Source organism: Triticum aestivum, chromosome 4A (genome assembly GCF_018294505.1).
Source record: "Triticum aestivum cultivar Chinese Spring chromosome 4A, IWGSC CS RefSeq v2.1, whole genome shotgun sequence".
Classification (NCBI taxonomy): domain Eukaryota; kingdom Viridiplantae; phylum Streptophyta; class Magnoliopsida; order Poales; family Poaceae; genus Triticum; species Triticum aestivum.
In genome coordinates, this window is record NC_057803.1 from 658,095,257 (window position 1) to 658,110,360 (window position 15,104).

A 15,104-nucleotide genomic window follows, 5' to 3' on the forward strand; every position below is an offset into this window, starting at 1 on the left:
AGTATTGGTCTAGGAGTCCTTATTAGTCTATGTTTAGTTTCCTTGCACCTCAAGTCTTGTGTAATATATATATGCCCCTTGGGCCTTCAATAAAGATAAGTTGCTTATTCCTAACACTACCTTTAGTGTAAAGTTGTACTAAGGTCAAGATACTTATTTGGGACGGAGGGAGTATGATATAAAGTTGCTTCTTGGGTACTCTTTCGCAATTTAAGCAGATAATTGTAGAACAGAAATAGAAAGTTACCTTTCAGCATTCTTTCCTTAGTGATGTCTCATCTAAGAAGAACTGGGTGTTCTTGAATCAACAAGTTGGGGTCTTTGCCCACAGTTAAACATGGTAGTGCTGCTGACAGCATGATTAACAGGTAAAGCGATACAAATCAAGCAAGTCAATCTGCTGAAGTCAGTTCATTGTTCAGGGACGGTGATAACTACTTCCTCCGTCCCATAATATAAAAACGTTTTTCAGGATATCTTGAAAAGTTGAGCCACTAAACCGTCTGCTTTATGAAATTTAGTCGAAGTATTTGATTCCAGTAGATAAAGTAGTTAGCATCCGGTTTGGTCTTATGATATACCCATAGTGAAGGAATACTCCTCTATATTCTCCACAATATAAGCCACTCGCCAGCAATTCCATCAGAAAACCTCATTTCCATTTTATAATCAGTTACCAAGCAGATAAAAGAAAAAACATTACTACATCTCTTCAGGTTTTACTTTCCATGAGGATGACTCAAATTAACCCCTAGCTACTATTAACATTCATCTGTGCATTGTCTCCTAGAACCAACTCCCTGAACCGAGTTATGCAGTCCATCGCCTGGTCGAATTCGCTGCTCTCGGGAGCAAAGCTGAACCGGCAGTAGTCCGGTATCCCGGTCCACTTGCTGGTGGATATGCAGAGTCCAGTGGATCTAAGGAGCGCTTCCCTGATGTTGCAGCCATCGAGCTCGCCTTCGAAAGTGTCTATCTTGAACGATTTGCCGATGTAGGCCGTTGGTTTCGCCAGCATTGAGATACCGCCATGGCAGCCGACGACATCCCAGCCACAGCTCTCGAGTGTCTGTTCATTGCAGGAAATCAGAAAATGAAAACAAAAAAGGGGCGTTCATGCCAAACATAAGATTTCTCTGAACTGCCAATGTCCCATCTCTGGACTAAGATTTGGGAGGGAACACAAAGTTTGAGAGGGCGATTTAGAATGTCACAGAGAGCTAACCTTAGTCAACTTATCGGCACGATGCTTCAGTGTCTCCTTTTGCTCCTCAATGAGATCAGAGAAGCGCTGGTCCCTCTTGTTCTTAAGACACAACAGTTTTCTGAAAGTATACTTCAATGTGTGGTGTGGTTGACTCAGGCTTGTTAACATATGTTTGATCAAGGACGGGTCAATGTAAATCATAAACCCAAAGTCAAACCCACTCATGGTCAGCTGAAGGGACAGCTCCCCAAGCATAAAAACGCGGAGTGCGAGACATGAAGCAATATTATAAGAAAAACTATCCAAATTCCACAGGCTCCGGCCATCTCCGGTTTCGAACTCCAGACCAGAGGAGGAGGTGTCTATCACTACCCTAGCTCCATGTTCAGCACAAATGGAAAGCAAATCTTTTATCTCGTCATCACTGTACAGGGAACCAGAAGGGTTAACTGTAGGGCCAAAAATATACACCCATGGCCATACATTCTCATTCTCATATGCATCATCCAGAGCTGCTCTTAGAGCGGTCGGTTCAATCTTGAAGCCTGAACGTACATTTGTTGGAATCGTCAATGTTTTTGCATTCATAAACTTTGCTGCCGAGACATAGTGCCCATTGGTGCCCATGGGGAAAAGGAAGGCGCCTTGCTCCCTCATACAGCAAAGGACAAGCTTGTTGAAGAGTGTGAGACAGGTGCTGCCATATATAATTTCCTTAGAGAAGCCACATGAACGGTTGTTAAATGTAACGTCGGGACAACTGTCTCCTGGGAAACCATAGTTATCTCCCACCAGCTGTTCGATGCTGGAACGAACGTCAGTTTCAAAATCCATGACGTTCCGCCGAGCAAAACTTGCTAAAATGGAGCCGCCCAGTGGAGAAGGTACTGGTAAGAAGCTGCGGTCTAAATCCATATGAATGACACTAGAATCCTTGGAATCAGGAGTGAACAAATCAGCTTCTTTTAGGGTAGACATGGCTGAATTAGAAAACTGTATCATCTTCTCAGGTATCTTTTCTGCTGCTTGTCTCTGAAAAAGATATTAAAAGCCAACAAATCAAAACAGTTAAACATTAAGGTTGTTAGAGTATATATAATATAGTCATGTGCCCCTTTGTATTTATCCCATTATATAAGGGGTTTCCTGCATATGTTCCACACCTGTACATGTATATATATCGGCCTATGGCCTCATTGAAATACTAAGTTGCATATTCCTAACATGGTATTAGAGCCTAGGCTTTTTTTTCGCACGCGCAACTCGTGCTCCTCCGATCCAAAAATTTGTGTGTCCGCCGTCGCTGCGCCTCTCTTTCTCGGTCTCTCCCCGGCCGATTGCTGCTCCTACTCTACTGCACGCCCGTCCGCGTACTTCGGCTGAATCTACAGGTCTCCCGGCTCTATCTTTTTGGTGCGTCCTTGCCAGTCCTCCATCGACTGGTTGTCTGGTTCCATTGCCGGCGCCGCTCCTTAGTGGATTCCGCCGCCAGCTGCTGGTCTCGGCCGCCCTCACCAGATCCCGCTGCCCTCGTCGAATCCAGCTGTACAGACGCGCGTGCACGGCAGCACGAGTCAGCCGCCCGCTCGATCTGAGCGAGGCCTCGGCTGCTACTTTGGACATTGGGCTGCTTCATCCAGGCATCCAGCGACGCTGTGTTCCGGTGGATCAGGAATTCGGGATTGACTGGTTGGGTTGGCTAAAAAAAAGAGTACGTCTTCGTTTGATCAGATGTCTCATTGCTGCTCGTTGCCTTCTGGGGGTGTTCCCTATACCGATCCTATCTTGCACATGCATCGATCCTCAGTGCTTGGTGCCCGTCCGCCTATGGCGTCGTCTCCTTCGGCGTCTTTCATAGACTAGGCTTGTCGCTCTTTTGCGGCTCCTCCTGCGATCTTCACACATGGTGATTGTCGCTCTACACCTCCACCTCCATCGGCCTTTGCGGACGCTACTGATCATGCTACATCGCCACATCTAGCGGCTTCCACGGGTGGTGGTGATCGCTCCTCTCGTGGTGCTACCGCGTCGACTCCTTCAGCTATGTACTTCACCGAGCAGGAGATTGTGCGACTTCGCGATCTGCTGGCTGCCTCCGGCTCTTCACCGTCGGGCGCATCTAAGTCGACCACTTCAGTTGAGCTCCTGACTGAGCAGGAGATTACGCGGCTTCGATGCCTGCTCGATGCGTCCCCTGGTTCTTCACCGACAGGTTTTATTGGTTCTGCTACTGACTCTTCTGGCATTGTGAGACCACCCTCTACACAAGCAGGTACATCTCCGTGGATTCTTGATACTGGAGCATCTTTTCATATGACTCATGATTCATCCATTCTGTCCTCTACTCGACCTCTCGATTCTCATGTTCATGTTTTTACTGCGGATGGTACCTCTCTCCCAGTTACTTGTCGAGGCACTCTTAGCACTTCATCTTTTCATGTTCCCGATGTTGCTCATGTTCCTCGATTTACCACGCAGCTCATTTCCGGTGGTCAGATTGTTGACTCTGGTTGCAGGGTCATTCTCGACTTTGACTCACGTTCCGTTCTAGACCGTCACACTGGTGCTCTTCTTGGTGCTGGCCTCCGGCGCCGTGACTCTCAGGGTCTCTGGGAGCTTGACTGGCTTCACCTTCCATCCGTTGCCACCGCCGCCAGTCTCTCCACCACTGTTGCCTTGTCTACCAGCTCTTTTCAGCAGTGGCATCATCGCCTTGGTCATTTATGTGGCTCTCGTCTCTCATCCTTAGTTCGATGTGATCTTCTTGGATCCGTCTCCGGCGGTGTGTCTTTAGACTGTCAGGGTTGTCGGCTTGGTAAACAGGTCCAGTTACCTTATCCTCATAGTGAGACTGTGTCTCGGCGTCCTTTCGACCTTGTTCACTCTGATGTTTGGGGTCCATCTCCCTTTGCCTTGAAGGGAGGTCATCGCTACTATATTATCTTTATAGATGATTTCTTGCGACACACGTGGATATATTTTATGTCTTCTCGTAGTGAGGTCTTATCTATCTATAAGCGTTTTGCTGCCATGGTTCACACTCAGTTCTCTACGCCTATTCGTGTGTTCCGTGCTGACTCTGCTGGAGAGTATATCTCCAAGATGTTGCGTGGAGTTCTTGCTGAGCAGGGCACTCTTGCTAAGTTCTCTTGTCCCGGTGCTCATGCTCAGAATGGTGTGGCTGAGCGCAAGCATCGTCACCTTCTTGAGACGGCTCATGCGTTGATGATCGCCGCCTCTCTCCCGCCTCATTTCTGGGCTGAGGCCGTCTCCACCTCCACCTATCTTATCAATATACAGCCTTCCGCTGCTCTACAGGGTGGTGTTCCTTTCGAGCATCTTTTTGATCGTTCTCCCAATTATTCGATGCTTCGCTTGTTTGGTTGTGTTTGCTATGTTCTTCTTTCCCATCACGAACGCACCAAACTGACCGCTTAGTCTGTTGAGTGTGTCTTCTTAGGCTACAGTGATGAGCATAAGGGCTATAGTTGTTGGGATCCTATCGGTCGTCGGATGCGTATCTCTCGAGACGTGACTTTGGATGAGTCTCGTCCCTTCTACCCACGCCATCTTCCTCGACTTTTTCAGTGGAGGATATCTCTTTCCTCACTTTTCCTGACTCACCTATCACCCCCGTCGAGCCTGTGCCTATTCGTTCCACTCCCTCTGCTTCTCCACCTCCAGTCGATTTGCAGCCACCATCTTCCCCGGTCTCCACGCCTAGCATGTCACCTGATTCTACACCTTCATCTCCGGTGACTTCTTCGTCGCCACCCCCTGATTCTACCTTGGCGATTCCTCCTTCTATTGTTCCATCTTTTCCTCAGCATTACACTCGTCGTTCACGACCGGTGGATGCCTCTATGGATGCGTCGTCATCTTCCTCTCAGCCTACTTATGGCTTGCGTTCTCGTCCTCGTCCGCCTGTTGATCGCTTTGGATTTCCCACCATTGGTGCTGTTGTTCTTGAGCCGACTTCTTACCGTCAAGCTGTTGTTCATCCTGAATGGTAGTTTGCGATGGCAGAGGAGATTGCTGCTCTTGAATGCACTGGTACCTGGGATCTTGTTTCTCTTCCTCCCAGCGTCCGTCCCATCACTTGTAAGTGGGTCTACAAGGTTAAGACTCGCTCTGATGGTTCTCTTGAGCGTCACAAAGCTCGTCTTGTGGCTCGTGGTTTTCAGCAGGAGCATGGTCGTGATTATGACGAGACTTTTGCTCCTGTGGCCCATGACCACTGTTCGTACACTTCTTGCCGTTGCCTCTGCACGCCACTGGTCTATATCTCAGCTTGATGTTAAGAATGCCTTTCTTAATGGTGAGCTGCGTGAGGAGGTGTACATGCAGCCACCACCTGGGTATTCTGTTCCTGATGGCATGGTATGTCGTCTTCGTCGCTCTCTCTATGGCCTTAAGCAAGCCCCCCGCGCCTGGTTTGAGCGTTTTGCCTATGTGGTCACTGCCGCTAGTTTTTCAGCAAGTGCTCACGATCCAGCATTGTTTATTCACCTTTCTCCTCGTGGTCGGACTCTTCTTCTTCTCTATGTTGATGACATGATCATCACTGGGGATGACCCCGAGTATAGTGCCTTTGTAAAGGCCCGTCTTAGTGAGCAATTTCTTATGTCTGATCTTGGACCTCTTCGCTACTTTCTTGGGATTGAAGTCTCTTCTACCTCTGATGGCTTTTTTATATCCCAGGAAAAGTATATCCAGGATCTTCTTGCTCGTGCTGCTCTTACTGACGAGCGCATTGTTGAGACTCCTATGGAGCTCAATGTTCACCTCCGTGCTACCGATGGTGATCCTCTCCCTGACCCGACGCGTTATCGTCATCTTGTTGGCAGTCTTGTCTATCTAGCTGTCACTCGTCCGGACATCTCTTATCCGGTTCATATTCTGAGTCAGTTTGTCTCTGCTCCCACATCGGTTCACTATAGTCATCTCCTTCGTGTTCTTCAATATCTTCGGGGTACGATCTCTCACCGTCTATTCTTTCCTCGCTCCAGTTCTTTACAGCTTCAGGCCTATTCGGATGCTACGTGGGCTAGTGATCCTTCAGATCGCCGTTCACTTTCTGCTTACTGTGTTTTTCTTGGTGGTTCTCTCATTGCCTGGAAGACAAAGAAACAGACCGCAGTTTCCCGTTCGAGTGCAGAGGCTGAGTTACGAGCGATGGCTCTTTTGACAGCAGAGGTGACTTGGTTACGGTGGTTACTTCAGGATTTTGGTGTTTCTGTCACTACACCGACTCTGCTTCTATCTCTCCAAATTCAGTGTTGTTCATCCACCATGAGTTTGAGGGGGGGTGTTAGAGTATATATAATATAGTCATGTGCCCCTTTGTATTTATCCCATTATATAAGGGGTTTCCTGCATATGTTCCACACCTGTACATGTATATATATCGGCCTATGGCCTCATTGGAATACTAAGTTGCATATTCCTAACAAAGGTCACAAAAGTATTCCACATGCGTCCTTTTTTTCTTGAGGGTGGTTTTCCATAGGTGCCTGGCCATATTATTAATAATTTTACTTACATTTTTTTGCGGGGAATTTTACTTGCTATTAGTCATGATGAAAACATAATCAAATATCCCACTGATAAATTTAGCTGGTCACTGTAAATAAGTGTGTATCCAACTAACGGAGGAGCGACAAACCCAGGATTTTAGAACTAGCTGACTTATGCCGGGAAATTAGACAAGCCCAAGATGTTACCGTGAGGCGGAGAATCAGAGGAGGGAAATTCTGCTTACCACTTGATGTGCATGCTGATGACGGTCACCAATTTGAAACGCCGGCAGCTCATGGAAAAGAGAGCCATAATATTGCTGGCTGATCACAGAAGTATTTCCTTCCAATAGCTCAATTGTTTGTGACAATGCCTTGCAGACAGAAGCATCCTCAGAAATGGCAAAAGCAACTTCCAGATCAGAATAAACCTGCAAATTTTAACCAAAAGTAAGATGGAGCAGATACAAAATGAAACCTTAAGACTGTTTCCAATGTAGGTGCAAGAATGCACAGAAGTTCTAATAGAGTTCCAGGCTAAATGGTATGAAATGGTATATAAGTCTCCTTCACAGAAAGCATGCGAAGGTAGGGTGTTTCCAATAAGATATTTCAACACACCATTTGAGCTTGGCAGACAAGACCACTCCAGGTTCTCTGAAATATCTAGGAACAACCGGCAACCAACATCTTCTGTTGCGCTTAGTATGTTCGAGAAAGCAGCACTGGTGATAGCCTCAAACTGGGCAATGCTAGTAACGACAACCTGAGGCTTCAGTTTTCTGACCAACTCAATCAGTAAATCTGATTGGCGTGGTGCTTCAATTACAGTGATCACGCCTTCAGCATTGTTGCAATCTATTCTTCCCTGAAATTTCAAAAAGAAGCAGTAGTATTCAACATTCTTGAGCCAACATTTTTCTTCACATAACAGGTATGTCTTTTCCATGTTCCCATCAAACAAGATATTTTTATAAAACACTACTAAGCAGTACAGATCACATGCTGCTCAAACAAGAAGTGTTGCATGACACACACGCACGCACACACACACACACAGAGAGAAAGAGAGAGACAGACAGACAGAGAGGTACCTCGATTTCTGAATATCCTAACCATTGCATGGGCAAGTGTCTGGTCAAATGTTCATCAACAATTGCAAGCGCTGGTGAGAACAGTCGAAGATAATTTTCGACTGCCACCGCACGGGAAGGGAATACAACAAAATTCTGGTGTACAAGAAATGAAAAGGGAGCATCATATAATGCATAAGATACAAGCACAGAATAGCTCAATATGAGAAATTATGGTATAACTAATTGTAAAGACAATAGCCACCAAGACTTACATCAGGATTTAATGGGATGTGGTGGTAGCTCTTCATAAATTCAGCAACAAGTTTCCTGAAGTTCAAACATCCAGCTGGAGGTTGACAAGGATTGGGCTTGGTCGCATTTAAGAAACTAGCTAGGTATACTAGGAATGTGATCTTTTCCTGGGCAGTAGAATCATCAGCGAAGGACAAATCGAGGGACCTGCTGACTTCATGGAATACATTTTTAAGTATCTCAGTTAGTTTCTTCACCTGAAAATTCTCTGAATTAGTAATATTTATGTCGCTATAATATTGTTTTTACAAATCTAAAGAGAACGACAAAGAACCTGGTTGGGTTGGCGAAGTTGACAGCTATACACGGACAAAGCATGTGAAATATGGCCACCTGATTCCATGTATGCCAAGGCAGTGCGTGCAGAAACAGGTTGATCCCCCACAGAACCCATGAAGAACTCAAATCGATGCGGGCTATTTTTCTCAAATTCAACTAAGGCCGAAATATCTGTGTTCGCAGCCTGCAAACAAACCAACTAGTTGGTAATCCACACAAAAAAATGGCATTTTAATATATAATGATAAGCTGGCATTTCGTTGCATTATAGAACCCTACTAACTGTAGTACAACTCAAAGTACTTCTTTTACGAAAATCTCGGAGTATATATTGTTGGCCAAACCAGGAATTCCTGATTAATTAACATATGGTATGTCACAGAAATGCTACCTGCATAATTTTTGTTTGCCAGAGCTTAGTGATGCGAAATCCATGGCGTAGAAATAGGCATTCACAGACACCTTGACCTGGTTGGCCTCCCACGTTGAATATCATAGTACCCGTAGGCTTTATGACAGTCATCCCTTCTTCAACTGCTCGTGCAATCAACCCGAGGCCAAATTGGTCCTCCACAAAACCCTGGAGGCAGTAAGTCATGCAGTAAGTTTACAAGCATACAAGAAATGAACAAAAGGGAAATTGGAATAAGAAATATTGACTTTATGAGAAAATCTGTGTACATCATGTCAGACAGATTATCAATGCATAGCAACAAATCAAAACTCTATTCAAACAGAGAAAAATTGAATATCACTGCTAATAATTCCAGTGTTCTAGAAGAAACTGTGAATAACTCCATATTTCAGCAATCATTCATTCATTTTTCATGGAAAAGTGTGGAATGCTAATCATGTTTATAGTTATAAATTGTAACACAATAAAGCCATGCAAAGTTGAGATGAGGAAAGGATTACTCCCCAAGAAAGTAATTCTACTGTCCATCATTTGTTCTGGTTGCCCATGTTAGTGTAGAGCCCAAAGCTGTTAACTCAATTATACTTGTGGAATCAAGTTAGAAATATAGTCATACAGATCATATATTATTTCTGAAGTATACTTTTATTATATCAGGGGTAGGAACACGCCTACAAGGAAATGACATATGTTTGAAACACATTTTTTTCTTCTAATCTGGTTACAAAGAACAATAATGCAGTTACAGAAAAAAAATGTGTAGGTTTAAAGTTCACTCTTGATCCTCCTAACCCAGCTAGAAAAAAACAATGTTAAGATAAATCACCGTTGGTATTTGGTAGATTAAATGGCTGAAGTGATGAACATGCAAAAGATGCCTGACTTACTTGAAGAGCATAGTAGCTGCTCAAGGAATACAAGAACTCCTTGCTTAAATTTTCAGTGATAATCTTTGACATTGCCTCTGGATTGGGTTTAAGAATCTGAAAATTAGATTATAAGAGTCAGCATTTTCCTTCAGTTCTGGGTCTACTACAATTTCGTTTGACCGTACCTGCGGTATGCATCCAACAATGCTATCAAGTTCTATCTTGTTGTCTCTACAGTAAAAAAAGAAGATCAGATTCATGGAATTCAACTCTATTAAGCAGTGTTTTCCCCTCCCTGTCGTAAATTGGAAGACCATCGTCGTCCAGTGCATTTAAATAAAGATTTATCCATGCAATCTTGATTGCCCTTGGGTTAATATCCAGACCATAGACCTTCAAAGAAACAAAAGATGCTCAGCTTGGATTCTGGCAAAAATATGTGGCTGAACTATTAACGTAATGTAGAGCTGAGCCAGAACTAATTCAGTTCCCTGGCATCTGAGGCTCAAATAATTGCGTGTTATTTTCTCTTTTCCCTTTCGAAAGACAGATTATTCAGTGTGTACTAGTGCCTCGCCTAGATTCGGAAGAATGCTCAACATATATCGTTTTCTCAGATGTTCCGACTAACTTAGACTGTCGGCAGATTATCAGAAGTCTGAGAAGTATCATATCATCAAACCTGAGTAAATATCTAACTATGGAGCACCCACTTCTATAAACAAATGTCAAACTGCTGCAGTTCCCACTTACATAACAACGACCATAAGATAAATGTCCAAAGGAGACGGGACAAGAGACACCAACCTTGGAAGGGCACCATTTTTCTGCTAGCGCAATGGATATCCAACCATTGCCACATCCCAGCTGTGCGACGGTCTTACTCCTGAAAATGGAATCTGGATCTGGATGATGATTGATGCCCTCGTAGAGAGTGATAGACCTATCTCCAGGACCGAAAACGCTAGGTATCTCCATCATTATTAGCTTCTTTCTTTGCTTGGATCCTAAAAGCATTTGATAAATTTCTTACGCAACCAGAACAAAAATCAGTAATAATGAAAGCTTTTACCATCGTGACATGCGCGAACTAAAGACAGCAGTTAATAATTTATATGTACAAATAATAACAAAGGAATCATGGCAGGTCCGGACTCCAGTCCACATAATGTAAGAAACTTGTAAACTGCAGTTTTTCCTGCACAAAGACCACTACATCTATATACAATAACCCTAGAAACATCTATATAATAGATTCATATAAAGAGCTTTTAGGAATCAGATACCCTAAGAAGTGATCCCCACAAAAGGGAAATTCTGAAGCGAAAACCTAATTAAGAGCTAAACTGCGGTCAAATAAAATACGCCAGACAGATTCAAAATTTTAAGCAAACCGATTACAAAGTTCAGTGCTGATGGGCGGTGATGGCCGGATCAACATTCGACTTTTACCGATTCGATTTGCCGGGGAGTGGGGGGAGGATGTGGGCCGACCTTGTAGGACGACGTCGCGGATGCGGAGGCTGAAGGCGCGGAAGCACTCCTCCTCCTGTCCGGCGGCGGGGTCGTCGGCGAGGCGGCGACGGACGGCGCCGAGGAGGCGCCTCGCCTGGGCGCGCGTGGCAGGGGCCTGGAGGCGCCGTACGCCTCGTCGCTGGACGCCGCGCACGACGCCAGGAAGGCCTCCACGCCGCCGTTTCCGCTGCCGTCCTCGCTCGCCGCCATGCGTCCCCGGCCAGGTCAAGGTCGATGGTTCGGGCGGGGGGCGGGGAGGAGCCCGGACGCGAGGAAAGATTCTAGCTACGAAGAAAAGATGGGGAATGGGCGGCGCCGGCAGCGAGGAAGGGTGGGGGCGAACTCGAAAAGTACAACCTTTTTGTTCTACAGAAATGGGTCAACCTCTTGTGCAGTGGGACATGGACAGTGGAGTGGAGTCAACCTACAGAAATGGGTCAACCTCGATTGTTCTTCTTACTAGAAGAACACCCGTGGGTTGCAACGGGGCCACATTAACTTTAAGAGTTCAATATCAATTATGTTAATATTACATTTAATATTCTCATACATATCAACTGACATTGACGACCTTTTTACCATCAAATTCTCACACACTCTCTCTCCCTCCCTCCTCCTCACTCTCTCTCCCCCTCTCCCTCTCTCTCTCTCTAACACACACACATATCCATCTTATTGGGTACGGGACCATAATCCATCTATTTCACACGCACACGCGCTAGTGCATAACAATATGGATTATAAAATAGGTTCAAGGTAGTAACAAGGATTCTTCTCATGCATTAATAAACAAATGTTCTGCACTGAAGACAAGATAACCAATTCCCAAAGTGCATCAGAGCATCATAGAACATTACTGGCAAGATAAATGCACGACGATACACCCGACTCATTTAATTAATATAATTAAATTATCAGTAAATTAGTCACCAAACTGCTCGGATGAACCGGAACAGAGCCAACATATATCATCCTAGACAAACGCAACATCAACCATTTACCTTGGTACTTTAGGGACCGACAGGAGGATGCATGTAGAAGCGCTTCTTGCCTGCGAATCCACAGTCAGAGAGAGAAATTGGAACCCATTCCCATCACCAACTGATAAAGAAAGCATGTAACAAAATTGATATCGGGCCAACTTGGATCTTCGGTGATTGTCCGCCGGTATGGAGAATTTAGGAGGGTGGGTGCAGGGAGTGGCCTTGTGGATGATGGATGGAGGCGCGGAGGGATGTGGTCACCGGAAGGTCGAAAGCGGAGAGGGTCGGGCACGTTAGGTGGAGTCGGTGGTGCGCGACAACCGGAGGCGGCCCAGTCGTGGGCGGCGAACCGACGATAGCCTCGGCCCATCTCTCGACGCAGCGAAGATAGAGAGGGTGGCACTGCCGGTGCTCGAGGCCGCCGCTCGGCACCATCTACATCGAGGGGAAAGAGAGGCGAGAAAGCGATAGGGTGATGCGGGGCTAGGGATTGCGGAGGAGGGTGGGGGTGTGCGATTGGAATGGATGGTTCTGCCCACCGTTTTCTTGTACGTGGCGGTGGAGACGGTGGCGTTAACAGGCGAGAATAAACCGGTGTGAGAGGGTGACCCGAAACTAAACCGGTGGGGTGGGGGAGGGACAAAAAAAACCCAGCAAAATAAACGGGTGGGAGGTGGGAGGAAGTACCAAAGAAGTACCAAAAAAGACCGGGTGAGGTGGGGCGAAAATAAAACCCGGAACGCGACCTACCAACTGAGACATTTGGAGTAGAGATATTAACAAAAGTGCAGATCACGTCCCACTCTTCACTTTTTGACAAAAAACATCCGAATAGCAATCTTGGTCAGTGATCTCGACCGGGTTCGATCGGCATGGCGTGTCGTTCCTCCAGGAGTGGGTGCTGAGAGGAAGGATGGCAAACCTCCATTGTCAATCGGCCGGAGCTGCATCGTCATTTGGATCAGAGGACGAAATCGAGATGGTAGAGGTTGAGGAATTTGTAGGACGTGAGGGTTTAGGGTGGGCATCACGAGAACTCACCCATATCTTGGGAGACGGCAGACCCGAGGTGCAGTCGTGTTCGTGCTTCAGGGGCTGCCACGTGCTGCCCTCGCCGCCTTCGCCTGTCGATGCCACTTCAGCGCCACGAGCATGGGACTGAGGGACGAAGGGAAGAGAAGGGAAGGAAGCGAGCTAATGACGTACCTATGTTTGGTATGTAATACCCTCCATTAAGAGTAGATATTTTCTTAAAATCGGTTATTTTGTTTCCTAATTGATGTGATTGAGCAATTTAAGGTAAGGTTAATTAATTTAGATTTGATATTTAGAGATTGATCGTGATTGATTCTTTCACATAAAGACATTACTAAAATTAACTTGCACCAGCATGGAAAGTTATGATCCGTTAAGATTTTTTTCGTTGTGTGAGAGGGTGACGCGAAACTAAATCGGTGGGGTGGGGGAGGGACGAAAAAAAACCAGCGAAATAAAACGGGTGGGAGGTGGGAGGAAGTACCAAAGAAGTACCAAAAAAGACCGGGTGAGGTGGGACGAAAATAAAACCCGGAACGCGACCTACCAACTGAGACATTAGGAGTAGAGAAATAGCAATCTTGGTGAGTGATCTCGACCGGGTTCGATCGGCATGGCATGTCGTTCCTCCAGGAGTGGGTGCTGAGAGGAAGGATGGCAAACCTCCATTGTCAATCGGCCGGAGCTGCATCGTCATTTGGATCAGAGCATGGACGAAATCGAGATGGTAGAGGTTGAGGAATTTGTAGGACGTGAGGGTTTAGGGTGGTCATCACGAGAACTCACCCATATCTTGGGAGACGGCAGACCCGAGGTGCAGTCGTGTTCGTGCTTCAGGGGCTGCCACGTGCTGTCCTCGCCACCATCGCCTGTCGATGCCACTTCAGCGCCACGAGCATGGGACTGAGGGACGAAGGGAAGAGAAGGGAAGGAAGCGAGCTAATGATGTACCTATGTTTGGTATGTAATACCCTCCATTAAGAGTAGATATTTTCTTAAAATCGGTTATTTTGTTTCCTAATTGATGTGATTGAGCAATTTAAGGTAAGGTTAATTAATTTAGATTTGATATTTAGAGATTGATCGTGATTGATTCTTTCACATAAAGACATTACTAAAAATAACTTGCACCAGCATGGAAAGTTATGATCCGTTAAGATTTTTTTCGTTGTGTGAGAGGGTGACGCGAAACTAAACCGGTGGGGTGAGGGAGGGACGAAAAAAAAACAGCGAAATAAAACGGGTGGGAGGTGGGAGGAAGTACCAAAGAAGTACCAAAAAAGACTGGGTGAGGTGGGACGAAAATAAAACCCGGAACGCGACCTACCAACTGAGACATTAGGAGTAGAGAAATAGCAATCTTGGTGAGTGATCTCGAACGGGTTCGATAGGCATGGCATGTCGTTCCTCCAGGAGTGGGTGCTGAGAGGAAGGATGGCAAACCTCCATTGTCAATCGGCCGGAGCTGCATCGTCATTTGGATCAGAGCATGGACGAAATCGAGATGGTAGAGGTTGAGAAATTTATAGGACGTGAGGGTTTAGGGTGGGCATCACAAGAACTCACCCATATCTTGGGAGATGGCAGACCCGAGGTGCAGTCGTGTTCGTGCTTCAGGGGCTGCCACGTGCTGTCCTCGCCGCCATCGCCTATCGATGCCACTTCAGCGGCACGAGCATTGGACTGAGGGACGAAGGGAAGAGAAGAGAAGGAAGCGAGCTAATGACGTACCTATGTTTGGTATGTAATACCCTCCATTAAGAGTAGATATTTTCTTAAAATCGGTTATTTTGTTTCCTAATTAATGTGATTGAGCAATTTAAGGTAAGGTTAATTAATTTAGATTTGATATTTAGAGATTGATCATGATTGATTCTTTCACATAAAGACATTACTA

The 15,104-nt window shown here is 45.8% G+C and overlaps 1 pseudogene; it reads right to left on the reverse strand.

Moving 5' to 3' along the window:
* Positions 1 to 642: 642 nt before the first annotated feature.
* Positions 643 to 11,503, reverse strand: LOC123082929 (methionine S-methyltransferase-like; annotated as a pseudogene).
* Positions 11,504 to 15,104: the final 3,601 nt, after the last annotated feature.